This window comes from Dendrobates tinctorius, unplaced genomic scaffold (genome assembly GCF_039654945.1).
Source record: "Dendrobates tinctorius isolate UK_male_01 unplaced genomic scaffold, ASM3965494v1 ptg000070l, whole genome shotgun sequence".
Taxonomy (NCBI): domain Eukaryota; kingdom Metazoa; phylum Chordata; class Amphibia; order Anura; family Dendrobatidae; genus Dendrobates; species Dendrobates tinctorius.
The window spans coordinates 70,308,693-70,326,436 of record NW_027361738.1 but is presented as its reverse complement, the minus strand read 5'-3'; the positions used below and the strand labels follow the sequence as shown (position 1 = coordinate 70,326,436).

Here is a 17,744-nt window from a genome sequence, read left to right as displayed (position 1 = left end):
CAACATGTTGCACAGCGTCTTGACAATGTCTCTCTGTTACGTATAAATACTAGTAGACTTTTCAGAAGATGTCATTCTCCAGCTTTTCCTAGAAGCCGTAATTAGCTTTGACTGTATAAATGACTAAACTTCTGCTGAAAACACTTCCTATTTCAGGTAAGGTCAGAACCCAACTGGAAACCAATTTTTCAACCGATTACATTTATAATCCATCCTAGTCATGATGCCAGAGATTGTCAGCATTAGAATGGTTCTTTGTTTGTAGAATTAATGATTGTTTCTTGGCAAAAGAGAGAGGTCACGGAACAGCATCTTCAGCTCTGGGAAGGAAGACATCACAGACCTACTGGATGCTCTGGTGCCACATGCAGCTGCTGATATGTATTATGAGTACAGGTCATCCCAACGTGGCCTAAACTTTGACATCTCAGTGTAGTCACAGCATGATGTTATATTATTAACCAGAAAGGAAATCTAGAACTCTTGTAATAAAGCTGCGTTCTATTGAAAGGGTAAATTGGTAATATATACTGACAGAGATCAGTTCAGCTCTGTCCCAGTATGTAGGCGCAACATGAGTTTCATTCTAAGAATACTGATGGAAAAAAAATCCTGCGCAGCGACAGTGGTGGACTGGAAATGTAATGTTATTGACTACATAAACTTATGTGTGAAGTATGTACAATGATATAATGCCTCCTGGGCCTTTTGGGGATACTGTGCAGTGTGTGCCAGCCGAAATACTCTATAATGGTGCAAGTCATAGTGACTCCATAATAGTGCCAGATTGTCGCTCTATTCTAACAACAGTATCAGCCACAGTACCCCATGACACTGTCATACATACAGTGGCATGTAAAAGTTTGGCCACCCCTGGTCAAAATTTCTATTATGGTGAACAGTTAAGCAAGTTAAAGATTAAATTATCTCTAAAAGGCCTAAATAAAGGTGACACATTTCCTTTGTATTTAAGGCAAAAAAAAAAAATGTCATTTTTTTGCATTTTCAAAATTACGAAAAGGAAAGTGGGCCAATGTAAAAGTTTGAGAACCCACGGAAATTTTTGTGCTCAGATAACTTTGACCAAGGTTTCAGACATTAATTATCCTGTTAAGATTATGGCTTGTTCACTATCATCGTTAGGTAAGGCCAGGTGATGCAAATTTCTCAGCTTTACAAAAACCCAGCCTCCTCTAACCTTGTGCCAAAAATAGAAGCCATGGGTTCTTCTAAGCAGCTGCATAGCATTCTAAAAATGAAAATGGTGGAAGCCCAGAAAGTAGGAGAAGGCTATAAGAAGATAGCAAAGCAATCTTTCCTCAATTTGAAATGTAATTAAAAAATAACAGTTAATAGGAACAGTGGAGGTCAAGATAAGGTCTGGAAGACCAAGCAAAATTTCAGTGAGAGCTTCTCGTAGGATTGCTAGAGCGGCAACTCAGAACCCCTGCTTGACTGTAAAAGACCTTCAGAAAGACTCTAGAATTGTGGTACACTGTTCTACTGTTCAATGACACCTGCATAAATATGGCCTTCTTGGAAGAGTCATCAGAAGAAAACCTCTCTTGGGTCCTTACCATGAAATTCAGAGTCAGTAGTATGCAAAAGAACATCTAAACAAGCCTGATGCATTTTGGAAACAAGTCCTGTGGACTGATGAGGTTAAAATAGAACCCTTTGGCCACAATGATCAAAAGGTATGTGTAAACAAAAAAGGGCACAGAGTTTCAGAAAAAAAAACATCTCGCCAACCATTAAGCATGGGGGTGGATCAATCATGCTTTGGGGTTGTGTTGCAGCCAGTGGCCACTGGGAGCATTACAGAGGTAAAGGAAAGAATGGATATAATGAAATTTCAACAAATTCTTGATGCAAACATAACACCACCTGTCAAAAATCTGAAGTTGAAAAATGGATGGCTTCTACAAAAGGATAAAGATCCTAAGCACAGGTCAAAATCCACAATAGATGACCTCAAAAGGAGCAAGCTCAAAGTTTTACAATGGCCCTCACAATCCCCTAATCTTAACGTCATTGAAAATCTGTAGCTAGACCTCAAAATATCAGAGGATGCAAGAAGACCAAGGATTCTCACAGAACTGGAAGAATTATCCTAGAAAGAATGGAAGAAAATCCCTCAAACAAGAATTGAAAGACTCTTGTCTGGCTACAAAATGCGTTTACAAGCTGCGATACTTGCAAAAGGCGGTGCTACGATGCACACTAACCATGTATAAATGCTCTGAATCCACTCCTGTGTCTCCATTTAATGTCAGCAAGCAGTTAATCCTGAATGCTATCTATGTGTTTTCAACTCTGCAAACTTATATCTGGTAACCAGCTTTTCCAATCTCTGCTCTGAATCCACTCCTGTGTCTCCATTCAATGTCAGCAAGCAGTTAATCCTGAATGCTATCTATGTGTTTTCAACTCTGCAAACTTATATATGGTATATAGTAGAGTTGAGCGAAACGGGTCGAAAAAATTCAAAAGTCGCCGACTTTTGGCAAAGTCGGGTTTCATGAAACGAAACCCGACCCTAGGATGAGGTCGGCCACGAGGTCGGTGACTTACGCGCCAAAGTCGCGTTTCAAAAGTTTGTTTTGCGCTTTTTTTCAGCCAATCAGGATCCACGGACACTGTGGGCAACGTGATGACATAGGCACGGGTCACCACCATCTTTCAGAAGGGCATGCAAGTGATTGGCTTGCTTTGGTGGGCGTCACAGGGGGTATAAAAGGGCGTGCACGCCGACCGCCATCTTACTTCTGCCGATCTTAGTATAGGGAGAGGTTGCTGCTGATTCTGTAGGGAGAGCGTTAGGCAGGGAAGAAGACAAAAAAACTGCTTCTGCTGCTAGCGATTTGGCCTGCACAACACACAAGTCACTGTGTGTGCAGTGCAAGGGGAGGCTATATTGTGGTGTATCAGTGGTGTTGGTTGTTGGGCTGCCTTTTAAGGCTTCCTGACACGCTGGCATTGCTGTTTACCCACTGCTCCGCAAACTGCTTTTTTAAAAGCAATCCAATCTCCCTTATCCTCTCGTCACTTTGGTCACAGGCAGCTGTGCCATCGAGCGTGTCACATAGCGCTCAGATATCAGTGGGCCTCACACCATCCACAAGTGTCCAGTGTCCAAAAGTGTACGCAGAGATTCAAAATCTCCATTATCCTCTCGTCACTTTGGTCACAGGCAGCTGTGCCATCGAGCGTGTCACATAGCGCTCAGATATCAGTGGGCCTCACACAATCCACAAGTGTCCAGTGTCCAAAAGTGTACGCAGAGATTCAAAATCTCCATTATCCTCTCGTCACTTTGGTCACAGGCAGCTGTGCCATCGAGCGTGTCACATAGCGCTCAGATATCAGTGGGCCTCACACAGTCCACAAGTGTCCACTGTCCACAAGTGTGTGCAGAAATTCTAAAACTCCCCTGTCCTATAGACACCTTGTACCTTGTTTTACATTACTATATAGTTTGTTGGATTTTGTCTACATTTCTACCAAAAATGAGGAAGGCTGGTGGAAGAGGCCGTGGAATTGGGCGGGGGTTGGCAGCTGGTAATGATGGTGTTGGTGGTGGATCTGATGGTAGTGGCAAGAGCAAAATAGGACCGAATGCAGGAGGTGCTGACCCTGCGTCATCGTCTGGCTACATAAGGCCTCGAACGCTTAGTTTTCTAGGAGTTGTCAAACCGCTTTTAAAGGCAGAGCATCAGGAAAAAGTTTTGTCTTACATTGCTGACTCAGCCTCCAGCTCTATCGCCTCCTCTTCTTCAGTTGTAAAAAGTAAAAGCACTGAGTCGTCATTGGAGGCTCATGTTCATGAACCACACCTTTCCTTGTGTCCTTCACCCCAACCAAGATTGAAGGATGACGCAGGCCATACTACTGATTACTCCATGGAGCTGTTTTCACATACCATGCCTGGATTATCAAGTGAAATGGTGAATTACCCAGGCCAAGATGAATCTGACATGGAGTGCACTGATGCACAGCCGCTGATGGATGATTCTGCTGGTACATTCACTCAGAGCACTACATTGTCCTCGCAGTGTACAGAGCCAGATTCTGACCCTGATGAGACTCAGGTGCCCCTTCCCGCACACTATACCACCATACACGGTGACACAGAGGAAGGTGCACATGACATAGAAGAGGAGGTGATGGATGACCCAGTTGTTGACCCAGATTGGCATCCATTGGGGGAAGAGGGTGCTGCTTCCAATAGCTCAGATGAGGAGCATCCACAGCAGACATCGACATCGCAACAGCTGTTATCTGGCAGGCCCGGAGCACTCCAAAGACAGGTTCCAAACATCAAAAGAGTTGCTGGACAGCTTGTCCAGAGGGTCAAAAGATCACAGCGTGCTAGGCCGCAAAATGTCTGCCAAAGTAGGAAGAGTGCAGTGTGGCACTTTTTTGAACAAAATCCTCATGATCAGGCCAAGGTTATCTGTAAGAAGTGCGCAAAGACCTTTAGCCGAGGGAAAAATCTGAAAAATTTGAATACCAGTAGCATGCTTAGACATTTAACCAGCATGCACTTGCAAGCGTGGACACAACACCAAACCTCAAGTGCCACATGTGCAACTGATCACAACGAAGGTAGTCAGCAACGCTACATTGTTTCCCCCACTGTAAGCCCACCGGTTAGCACAGCAGCAAATGTTGAGGTGTCGTTGCAAGGCCACAGCAGTCAGGGAATCCCACTGTTATATCAACGAAATACTGATTCTAGGCCAGTATTCAGAAAGAACACCAACTCCATCACCATCATCAACCCTCTCTCAGTCCGCCCTGTCCACCGCTACTTCCACCATATGCAGCTCTCAAGTCCAGCTCACCCTCCCAGACACAATGAGTAGGTCAAGAAAGTATTCAGTCTCTCATCCGCGTACACTGGGTTTGAACGCCCACATTGCCAAACTAATCTCGTTTGAGATGATGCCCTTTCGGTTGGTGGAAAGCACAGCTTTCCGCGAACTCATGGCCTATGCAGTACCACGCTATGACCTACCCAGTCGCCACTTCTTCTCTCGCAAAGCCATCCCAGCCCTCCACCATCATGTGAAAGACCGCATTGTCCATGCACTCAAGCAGTCAGTGAGCGGAAAGGTGCACCTCACAACTGATGCATGGTCCAGTCGGCATGGCCAGGGCCATTACGTGTCCATCACTGCGCACTGGGTTAATGTGGTGGATGCAGGGTCCACAGGGGACATCGGTGGTGGGACAGTGCTGCCTAGCCCACGGTATAGGAAACAGTTGGCTGTAGGCGTTCGACCCTCCTCCTCCTCCTCCAGAAGCGAAAGCTCGTCCACAGAGCGCAGTCGTACGAGCACTCCATCTGCAGCTGCCACTGTTGCACACGATGTGTCCCCCTATCGAGCAGCTAGTGGAAAGCGTCAGCAGGCTGTGTTGCAGATGATGTGTTTGGGCGACAGACACACCGCTGAGGTGCTGGCCGAGTACTTGAAGCGACAAACTGAGTCATGGCTGGGCAGTGTACATCTTGAGGCAGGCAAGGTAGTTAGTGATAACGGCCGTAATTTTGTGGCAGCCATAGCCCTTTCAAAACTCAGCCACATACCTTGCTTGGCTCACACCTTGAACCTGGTGGTGCAGTGCTTCCTCAAAAATTATCCGGAGTTAACAGCCCTGCTCCAGAAGGTGCGAAGACTGTGCGCGCACATCCGCCGGTCGCCTGTACACTCCGTTCGTATGCAGAAGCTGCAGCGATTGCTCCACCTTCCCAACCACCGCCTCATTATCGACATTGCAACAAGGTGGAACTCCACCCTGCACATGGTGGAGCGGCTGTGCGAGCAGAGGCAGGCCATAATGCATTTGTGGGAGGATACATGGCCAGGCACTTTGAGAGCAGACATGGAGTTGACAGGCGTGCAGTGGTCGAAGCTGAAAGACCTTTGTAAAGTCCTTCAGTGTTTTGAGGAATGCACACGGCTGGTAAGCGCAGACGACGCCATCCTAAGCATGAGCATCCCACTTATGCGTCTGCTCATGCAAACTTTGACGCACCTTAAGGAGCAGGCGTCTGCAGCCAATGTTGATGAGGAGGAAGAGGAGGAGGGAATCCTTGATGACATTCAGCCATTGTCTGCTCAGGGACCTCTCCTGGACGAGGTGGAGGAAGAAGAGGAGGAGGAGGATGATGGGGATGATTACTTAGGGGAGGAGGATGCATCTCGTGGGGCAAGTGAAAATGTTGGCGTGGCAAGGTCTGGTACAGGGTTTGTGCGTGACTGGAGGGATGTGGATTTGCCAGAAAGTGCTCCTCCACCCAGCACTCGCAGTGCATCATTGACACCGGGAACATTGGCCCACATGTCAGATTATGCCTTGCGGATCCTAAAAAGGGACCCCCGCATTGCCAAAATGATGAACGATGACGATTACTGGTTGGCCAGCATCCTGGATCCACGCTATAAAGGCAAATTACAAAACATCATGCCACAGGAGAACCTTGACCTAATATTGGCTAATAAACAAGCAACTCTGGTAAATCGGTTGCTTGAGGCATTCCCAGCACACAGCAGCGGTGATGGTTCTCACAAGAGCCGTACGGGCCGGGGGCAGCTTGGCAGAGGTGTTCGTGGTGCACACAGCAGAAGTGGCGTTGGAGACAGGGGTTTCATGACAATGTTGTGGACTGATTTTTCAAATACCGCTCACACAACTGGTAATACTGCATCGATGGAAAGTGACAGGAGACAGCAGTTGTCAACTATGGTTACAAACTACTTTTCCTCCCATATCGATGTTCTCCCACACAGGTCATTCCCCTTTGACTATTGGGCCGCTAAACTGGACACCTGGCCTGAATTGGCCCAATATGCCTTACAGGAGCTCGCTTGCCCAGCTGCAAGTGTGCTATCGGAAAGAGTCTTCAGTGCAGCTGGATCAATCCTGACAGAAAAAAGGACCCGTCTGTCAACCCAAAATGTGGATGATCTAACCTTCATTAAAATGAACCACGCATGGGTTTCCAAGGATTTTGTCCCACCTTCCCCTGATGACACATAGGGTGACAGAAAAATGGCTTGCTTTGGTCCACCTCTTCCTGGTACTTCACCTATTTCGCCTTTTGCATCAGCTGAATGTCCAACATCAACATATGCCACTTTCTAAAACTCCATAACTGTGCTGCCTCCCCCCCATGGCCGGGGTCACCACCTACCGCACGACACCGTGCGAGTGCCGTTGCCCTGGACAGGTGGGTAGGCCGACTCTTGGGCGCGGGCACTGGCACAGGGTCCCTCATAGTGCAATCAAGTGTCTCTGACGGTGGTGGTGCACACCCGCCGTCAGACACACCGCTGTACTATGAGGGGCCCAGTGCCAGTACCGACGCCCACGAGTGGGCCCCCCTTGCTTGGCCAGGGCCCCAGCATTTGCAATCTTTACCTCTCCCTGCTCCTCCGCTGTGTAATCTGGGCCGTCAAATCCATACTGTGCCTGACACCGTCTGAGCCTGCCTCCTGAGACATATATTTTGAATGTGTACGCTATCCATACATGTTATCCAGGGATACGGTACCCTTTCTAACCTTTGTGCAATGACGTGCAATCCATACTGGGCCTAACACCGTCTGAGCCTGCCTCATGCTGTATAGACATATATTTTGAATGTGTACGCTATCCATACATGTTATCCGGGGATACGGTACCCCTTCTAACCTTTGTGCAATGACGTGCAATCCATACTGGGCCTAACACCGTCTGAGCCTGCCTCATGCTGTATAGACATATATTTTGAATGTGTACGCTATCCATACATGTTATCCGGGGATACGGTACCCTTTCTAACCTTTGTGCAATGACGTGCAATCCATACTGGGCCTAACACCGTCTGAGCCTGCCTCATGCTGTATAGACATATATTTTGAATGTGTACGCTATCCATACATGTTATCCGGGGATACGGTACCCTTTCTAATCTTTGTGCAATGACGTGCAATCCATACTGGGCCTAACAACGTCTGAGCCTGCCTCATGCTGTATAGACATATATTTTGAATGTGTACGCTATCCATACATGTTATCCGGGGATACGGTACCCTTTCTAACCTTTGTGCAATGACGTGCAATCCATACTGGGCCTAACACCGTCTGAGCCTGCCTCATGCTGTATAGACATATATTTTGAATGTGTACGCTATCCATACATGTTATCCGGGGATACGGTACCCCTTCTAACCTTTGTGCAATGACGTGCAATCCATACTGGGCCTAACACCGTCTGAGCCTGCGTCATGCTGTATAGACATATATTTTGAATGTGTACGCTATCCATACATGTTATCCGGGGATACGGTACCCCTTCTAACCTTTGTGCAATGACGTGCAATCCATACTGGGCCTAACACCGTCTGAGCCTGCCTCATGCTGTATAGACATATATTTTGAACGTGTACGCTATCCATACATGTTATCCGGGGATACGGTACCCTTTCTAACCTTTGTGCAATGACGTGCAATCCATACTGGGCCTAACACCGTCTGAGCCTGCCTCATGCTGTATAGACATATATTTTGAATGTGTACGCTATCCATACATGTTATCCAGGGATACGGTACCCTTTCTAACCTTTGTGCAATGACGTGCAATCCATACTGGGCCTAACACCGTCTGAGCCTGCCTCATGCTGTATAGACATATATTTTGAATGTGTACGCTATCCATACATGTTATCCAGGGATACGGTACCCTTTCTAACCTTTGTGCAATCACGTGCAATCCATACTGGGCGTGAGAACGGCTGGCGAGCTGTTAAGCAAGCTACAGCACCTGTCCAGACAAGTACAGGGATTCCCTAGCGAGGAGACTTATTTGATTGTTTTCAATGTTGGGACAGCAATTTTTGGGGAGCACTATACTCTGGAGAATGATAGATGGGGCCCACCATACACTGGAACATTCCAAAGGTGGACATCAGACACTGGAGCAGCATTTACAGGGCCCATTATACACTAGAGCATTAGAAATGGGGCCCATTATGTTTGGAGCATTATTTGGGCCCATAAGACAGTGGAGCTTCATCCATGGGGACCAACATATACTGTAGCATTATGTGGAGCTCATCATATACTGTTTCAAACATTATATGGGACCAATGATTTTGTATGGAGAAATAGATGGGCCTCGTCATGAGATGTAAAAAGTGAGGTATTTTTCATTGTACTATACCGCTATTTCTCTGCCGTATCGGAGCATGATGAGTTGTGGTATGTGTTAAAGGGGCGCTCTTTCGCCCAGGGCACATGAAAACCTGCAGCCAGCCCTCCCCCCCACAAATTTAGCCAAATAACCCCCATTTTTCAGTGCGTAACTTGTATTATGAAGTTAATTAAGGTTGACAAGCTTAAGTAAGAAGAATTGATGCTTTTGGCATTCAAATGGGCACTGTAGGTGTGTTTCCTGTCCTCCTCTCACTGCCGACTTTTATTCCCCATTGACTTACATTGGGTTTCGTGTTTCGGGACGACCCCGACTTTTCCCTATAATCGGACGATCTTGCTCGACCCGACTTTTGGAAAAGTCGGGTTTCACGAAACGAAACGCAACCCTAAAAAACCAAAAGTCGCTCAACTCTAGTATATAGTTTTTTTCAACTTACTCTGCTTGTCCCCTTATGTTGTGAGGTCAAGAAACTTTTCAAAGTGCTTTATGATCCATGTAGTGCTGGACATGTGTTTATTTGACCACAACATTTTATTGGGTCCTGGTGTCTCAATTTAGTGTGATTGATTAACGAGAAGAGAGAGCCAAAAAAAAAAAAAACTTAGCCTTAACCTCCTATATATTCAGACATAGCTAGGGGGAGCATTTATGCAGGGGTGGCATTTATGCACATGTAATCGAAGTACATGTATCAAAGTACTTCTGGCAGTTATAACATGGCAGTTAGACAGGGCAGGAGACAGGTAAGACATTTATATACATCTACTCCCTGTACATTTGGAGTACAACAAATATATACCATATGCATTTGTGTAATTTATATCCTGGCCGCTGCATTCACACACATCCACCGCCCTGGCATTAACTCTCCACACTCCATCCATATTGGCCCCTCGCTTCTTTCCTCTCCTATGTATAGCACTCACGCTCTTTTCACGTTGTTAAATTGCACAGATCCAGGCAGTCCCACCATTCAACACCAGAGACGCTCTCACAAATCACTTAACCATCTGCTCACTCTTTCTATCCTCCTCCTAGTCGCATAAAATCATAGAATGGTAGAGTTGGAAGGGACCTCCTGGGCCATCTGGTCCAACCCCCTGCTCAAAGCAGGATTCGCTAAATCATCCCAGTTAGATGTCTGTCCAGCCTCTGTTTGAAGACTTCCATTGAAGGAGAACTCACCACTTCTCGTGGCAGCCTGTTCCACTCATTGATCACTCTAACTGTCAAAAAGTTTTTTCTAATATCTAATCTGTGTCTCCTCCCATTCAGCTTCATCCCATTGCTTCTAGTCTTTCCTTGTGCAAATGAGAATAAAGTTGATCCTTCTACAATGTGACAGCCCTTTAGATATTTGTAGACAGCTATTAAGTCTCCTCTCAGTCTTCTCTTTTGCAAACTAAACATTCCCAAATCCTGCAACCTTTCTTCATAAGACAGGGTTTGCAGACCGGTCACCATTCTGGTCGCTCTTTTCTGAACTTGCTCCAGTTTGTTGATGTCTTTTTTAAAATGTGGTGCCCAAAATTGGACACAATATTCCAGATGAGGTCTGACCAAAGAGGAGTAGAGGGAAATAATTACTTCACGTGATCTAGACTGTATGCTTCTGTTAATACATCCTAGAATTGCATTTGCCTTTTTTGCTGCTGCATCACACTGTTGACTCATATTCAGTCTGTGATCTATTAGTATACCCAAGTCTTTTTCACATGTGCTGTCACTTAGCCCTATTCCTCCCATTCTATATATGCTTTTTTCATTTTTATTGCCCAGATGTAGTACTTTGCATTTCTCCCTGTTAAAAACCATTCTGTTAGTTGCTGCCCACTTCTCCAGTTTATTTAAATCTTTATGAATCCTCTCTCTCTCTCTTCTCTAGTATTAGCTATCCCTCCTAGCTTTGTGTCATCAGCAAATTTAATCAGTTTACCCTCAATTCCTTCATCTAAATCGTTGATAAAGATGTTGAACAATACAGGGCCCAGGACAGAGCCCTGTGGTACCCCACTTGAGACATTCTTCCAACTGGATGTGCAGCCATTAACGACCACTCTTTGGGTCCGATCACTAAGCCAGTTATGAATCCACCTAACAGTTGCCTTGTCCATTCCATACTTAGTCATTTTTTCAATAAGGATTGTATGAGAGACTTTGTCAAATGCTTTGCTGAAGTCAAGATATACTATATCTACAGCATTTCCTTGATCCACCCAATCAGTAATACCGTCATAGAAGGAAATTAAATTAGTCTGACATGACTTATTAGTTACAAACCCATGCTGACTCTGTTTAATCACTTCATTCTTATCCAGGTATTGACATACATGTTGTTTAATAATTTGTTCAAAGATCTTTCCTGGTATAGAAGTCAGACTCACCGGCCTATAGTTGCCTGGGTCCACCTTCTTCCCCTTTTTGACATTGCTCCCAACCCTGGTCCCCCATGTTATAGAAAGTCAAACCCACCCACTGCTACACTCAGAAACCCCCCTAATCTTATTAATATTCCCTGCATGCCATCTGTCTCTCTTAATTGTGCACTTTGGAATTCTCGCTCAGTGTGTAACAAACTCTCCTTCATTCATGACTTCTTCCTTTCTAATTCTCTTAACCTCCTGGCTCTTACTGAAACCTGGATCCAGCAGTCAGATACTACCGCTGCTGCTGCTCTTTCATACGGGGGGCTACACTTCTCTCATACCCCAAGATCAGACAATAGAGCTGGTGGAGGCGTTGGTCTGCTCCTATCACCAAAATGTACCTTTCAGGTTATCCCTCAAGTACCCTCACTTGTCTTCCCTTCTTTTGAGGTCCATGCCGTCAGACTCTAAACCCCCTTCTCCATGCGAGTGGCGGTGGTGTATCGTCCTCCCGGCCCCTCCCATCAGTTCCTGGATCATTTTGCCACTTGGCTTCCACATTTTCTCTCCTGTGACATCCCTACCCTCATCATGGGAGATTTCAACATCCCCATTGCTCTTCCCCTCTCCCCATCTGCTACTCACCTTTTATCTCTAACCTCCTCATTTGGCCTTTCGCAGCTTACTAATTCTCCAACGCATGAAGACGGAAACTCCCTCGACTTGGTCTTCTCTCGGCTTTGTGCAGTGGATGATTTTGCAAACTCCCCTCTCCCACTCTCTGACCACAATCTTCTTTCATTCTCTATACAGAACTGCCAGGCTGCTCAGGTCACCCCCACTGTCCAGACTTATAGAAACATACAGGCCATTAACACCCAGAAACTTCTGAAGAACTTGCAGTCTTCATTGGCCCCTATCTCCTCCCTCTCATGTCCTGATTCTGCATTGAAGCATTACAATGAAACACTTCAAAGTGCCCTGGATGAATTTGCACCCCCTATAAATAGAACACCACAACACAGACGGCGACAACCCTGGCACACGGTGCAAACACGTTTCCTGCAGCGGTGCTCCAGGTGCGCCGAACGTCTGTGGAGAAAATCCAATCTACACAAAGATTTCATCCATTTTAAGTTTATGCTTAGAACATACAACACTGCCCTTCACCTCTCCAAACAAACCTATTTCAACACCCTCATCACCTCACTGTCCAATAACCCGAAACGTCTCTTTGACACTTTTCATTCTCTACTCAATCCAAGAGTACAGGCCCCAACCACGGAGCTCCGAGCTGACGATCTGGCCAATTACTTCAAAGAAAAAATTGACCAGATCCGACAGGAAATTATCTCCAAATCCCCTCATACCATGCACTGTCCTCCCTCCCCCACTGCATCTAACTCACTCTCTGATTTTGAACCAGTCACAGAAGAAGAAGTAAGCAGGCTCCTTGCATCTTCTCGCCCAACTACTTGCACCAGTGACCCATTTCCGTCACATCTCCTCCAGTCCCTTTCCCCTGCTGTCACCCCTCACCTAACTAAAATATTTAACCTCTCTCTCTCTTCTGGTATTTTTCCCTCCTCATTTAAGCATGCCATCATACATCCACTACTTAAAAAACCATCCCTCGACCAAAACTGTGCCGCTAACTATAGACCTGTCTCTAATCTTCCCTTCATCTCTAGACTCCTGGAACGCCTGGTCCACTCCCGTCTTATCCGCTATCTCTCAGAAAACTCTGTTCTCGACCCTCTCCAATCCGGTTTCCGCTCTTTACACTCCACTGAAACTGCCCTCACTAAAGTCTCTAATGATCTGCTAACAGCTAAATCAAATGGTCATTACTCCATGCTAATTCTCTTGGATCTCTCTGCAGCATTCGACACTGTGGATCATCAGCTCCTCCTCACTATGCTCCATTCCATAGGCCTCAAGGACACCGTTCTCTCCTGGTTCTCCTCCTATCTCTCCGACCGCTCCTTTACTGTTTCTTTTGCCGGTTCCTCCTCCTCTCACATTCCCCTTACTGTTGGGGTTCCTCAAGGATCGGTTCTAGGCCCCCTCCTCTTCTCCTTGTACACTGCCCCTATTGGTCAAACAATCAGTAGATTTGGTTTCCAGTACCATCTCTATGCTGATGACACCCAATTATACGCTTTTTCTCCTGACATCACGCCAGCCTTTCTAGAAAACACTGGCGATTGTCTAAACGCTGTGTCTAATATCATGTCCTCACTATATCTGAAACTGAACCTGTCAAAGACTGAACTCCTGGTGTTTCCTCCCTCTACTAATGTACCTATACCCGACATTGCTATTTCTGTGTGTGGTTCCACTATTACTCCCCAGCAACATGCCCGCTGTCTTGGGGTCATACTTGATTCCGAGCTTTCCTTTGCCCCCCACATTCGATCACTGGCTCGCTCTTGTCATCTGCACCTCAAAAACATTTCTAGAATTCGACCTTTTCTTACTTTTGACTCTGCAAAAACTCTTACTGTTTCTCTTATTCATTCTCGTCTCGACTATTGTAACTCTCTTCTAATCGGTCTCCCTCTTACCAAACTCTCCCCTCTCCAATCTGTCTTGAATGCTGCAGCCAGGATCATATTCCTCGCCAATCGTTACACCGATGCCTCTACCTTGTGCCAGTCATTACACTGGCTACCCATCCACTCCAGAATTCAGTATAAACTTATTACCCTCACCCACAAAGCCCTCCATGGCTCAGCACCACCCTACATCTCCTCCCTTGTTTCAGTATACCACCCTACCCGCGCCCTCCGTTCTGCTGATGACCTGAGGTTAGTATCCTCAATAGTCAGAACCTCCCACTCCCGTCTCCAAGACTTTACACGTGCGGTGCCAATTCTTTGGAATGCACTTCCCAGGTCAATACGATTAGTCCCCAATCCCCACAATTTTAAGCGTGTCCTGAAAACGCATTTATTCAGACTGGCCTATCGCCTCAACACATTAACCTAACCTATCCCTGTGTGGCAGAGCCAAAAGTTTTACCATAACCAGGTTCCCAGCATCATGTTCCCACATGCTTTATGCATCCATTAGCCCTCTGTGTCTGTACTGTTACACACTTAACATTATGGCTGGTCCATACAATCAGAGCAACTGTTACCACCCACCTTTCGTGTCTACCTCTTTCCTCATAGACTGTAAGCTTGCGAGCAGGGCCCTCATTCCTCTTGTTATTTGTTATAATCTACTGTATGTGATTATTGTTATGCTGTAATGTCTATTGTCTGTACAAATCCCCTCTGAAATGTAAAGTGCTGCGGAATATGTCGGCGCTATAAAAATAACATTTATTATTATTATATTATTATGTATAATGTATGTATATATTTTTTTTCTTTTTGCCACAAAATGAAAAGGAAATGTGTCTTAATTTTCTTAAACGCTAGGCCTTTTAGAGATCATGTAATTTTCCACTTGCTTAACTGTTCACAATAGCAGTAATTTTATCAGAGGTGCCAAAACTTTTACATACTATTGTATACTATATCATACAACATTGCCATCCAGCTTAATTCCTAACAGTCAGGCTGGTTTCATACTTGTGTTTTTTTGCGCTGGATTTTAGCGCTAAAAAACGCATGCGTTTTTTTCCTATACTTTGCATGGGATGCACTTATGTGCGCATACACATGCGTTTGTATGCGTTTTACCGCGCATGCGTTTTTTTGCGGTATGCGCTCGGGCGCACAAAATGCATCCTGTTGCATTTTTTGGGCGTCCGACTTGCCTCAAAAAAACGCATGCACGCGCAATGCGTTTTTTTACAGCAAGACACCCATTATAAGTCTATGGGTGCGCATATGTGCGCATTGGCATGCTTATGTATGCGTTTTTTTTTTACCATTAGTTAGACAATGGAATTTAGGGGTTTGGGTTAGAGCTAGGGTTAGTTAGGGGGGTTTAGGGTTAGGGTTTAGGGTTAGTAGGGTTTGGTTAAGGGTTAGGGTTAGTATGGTTTGGTTAAGGGTTAGGGTTAGGGTTAGTATGGTTTGGTTAAGGGTTAGGGTCAGGGTTAGGGTCAGGGTTAGGGTCAGGGTTAGTAAAGTCATGGTTTGGGTTAGTGTGAGGGGGCACCTAATGTTGGAAAAAAACGCAAACGCGATAAAAACGCACTAAAAACGCAAACAAACGCATAAAAACGCTGCGTTGTTTTCCATGCATGCTCATAAAAATGCTTGAAAAAAACGCAGCATTTGTATGCGTTTGTATGCGTTTTTTCAATGCGTTTTTTTGCGGGAAAAACGCGCTGCAAAAAAAAGCAAGTGTGAAAGTAGCCTCAGTGTGTCACAAAAGGGATATTCAGCTGTTCCCCTTCATGAAACTACCAAAAAACCACAGTGCCCATGCCATACCTCTGCCTTTCATAAACCATACCATGTAACAGTGCATCATAATAGTACCATCCAGCTAAGGGCTCCAAGTCAGTGTTTCCAGAACAGTAGTAATTATAATACTGACAACTAGTCACAGTGCCCATATCATTGCCTCACAGTGGATGGTAGTGGCTTATAACGGTACCACCTACCCAAAAGTGCTCTAAGACAGCAGGCTTTACTGTATATACACCATATCATGCCCCAGTGAAAACAAATATGTAAAATTATCCTACATTTAGGCTGTGTTCACACACAGCGTTTTTTTCGCGTTTTTTCCGCAGATTTGCCAAAAAATCCGCAGGAAAAACGTGAAAAAGAAGCTTCCCATTCATTTCTATGCATTTAGCACTTTTTGTGCACATTGATGCGTTTTTTACCGCAAAAAAATGCATCGCGGTAAAAAAAACGCAGCATGCTCATTAATTTCGCGTTTTTTTCTGCGTTTCTGGCTTTTCCCATGTTTCTAGAAACCACGTGGAAAAAAAAAGCAAAAAAACGTGCAAAAATCGCGGTAAAAATGCGCAAAAAAGCGCGGAAAGCGCGCAGAAAAAAAACGCGCGGTTTCTGGGAAGGGAGTCCTGTTTTTCAGCATCTGCAATGGTGTAGTCTCTAAAAGAAGATATAAGACATGTACTTTATCAGTCACGTTAAAGAAGACCTATCACCGACTGTGAAACTTCATAAATTAAATGATGAGCAAAATATAGACATACAGTATGAGAAATATTTACAATGAGAAAAAAGCAAAACAAGGGAGATCTGTGATGACACTCATGCTGGATGTAATGATATTCAAAGCTGTGTAAGGTGGATTCCACTATTATTGAGCAGCAGCTAAAACCTGACAGTTTCTCCCAAGTGTGCCTTCTCTAGGCTATGTGTGTAAGTGGTGAAAAACTCAGGTGCAATCTCAGGACCTTTTAGATGCAGCTATGTTCTCCATGGTAGATATTTCCTCTTCTAGTAGAATAGCTCTTTTGAAGCTGCCACGGCATTTTGCTGCATGCCAATAAATAATAATCTGATTCAGGCTCCTGGCAGTGAGAGTAAGGAAATTTTTTTCCAGGATTTGGATTTTGATAATTCTCATCACTATCACACATATTTTTTTTATTACATTTGTGCTTCGCTTTTGGCAAATTTATAGGAAAAATAGGTGAATCAGTTCACTTATCATGTCCTATGTACAAAACGGCAAAAGAGGCAAATAGTTTTTTTTCATCCAGAATCGCTCAATATAAGGCTGGTTTCACATTTGCGTTTTTTAGCGCTGGAAAAAAACGCATACGTGCGCATGCGATTTTTCCCCTATATTTAACATGGGTGCGCATACCTGCGCACTTGTAAGCGCATGTATGCGATTTTCATGCGCTGCGTTTTTTTGGGTTTGCGTTGGTATTTTCCAGACGCTGCATGTTGCATTTTTTGGCCCTTGAAAAAATCGCATGCGCACGTATGCGCACGTTTTGCGCTAAAAATGGCCATTATAGCCTATGGATGCGCATACGTGCGCACTGGCATGCGCAGGTATGCGCTTTTTTAGCGCAGCGTTTTTTGGGTGGTGTCCACTTTTTATCCTAGTTAGAATCTTCTAAAGTCCAAAAAAAAAAGTCTATATAAAGGAGGTGCCTGCCAAAACTCTGCCACTACTACACTAGACAGATTGAAGAGCAGACATTCAACCAAGAACCCATTATATCAGCGAAGAATGTGAGTATATTACATTATATGCCTGTCCTTTTAAATTATGTATGT

At 45.0% G+C, this 17,744-nt stretch overlaps 1 protein-coding gene across 1 annotated transcript in view; it reads left to right on the top strand.

Annotated features, from left to right (window-relative positions):
* The window catches only part of PLXDC2 (plexin domain containing 2), a 674,841-nt gene that overhangs the window by 34,226 nt on the left and 622,871 nt on the right, over positions 1 to 17,744 (top strand). The gene's annotated exons all lie outside the window — the stretch shown is intronic.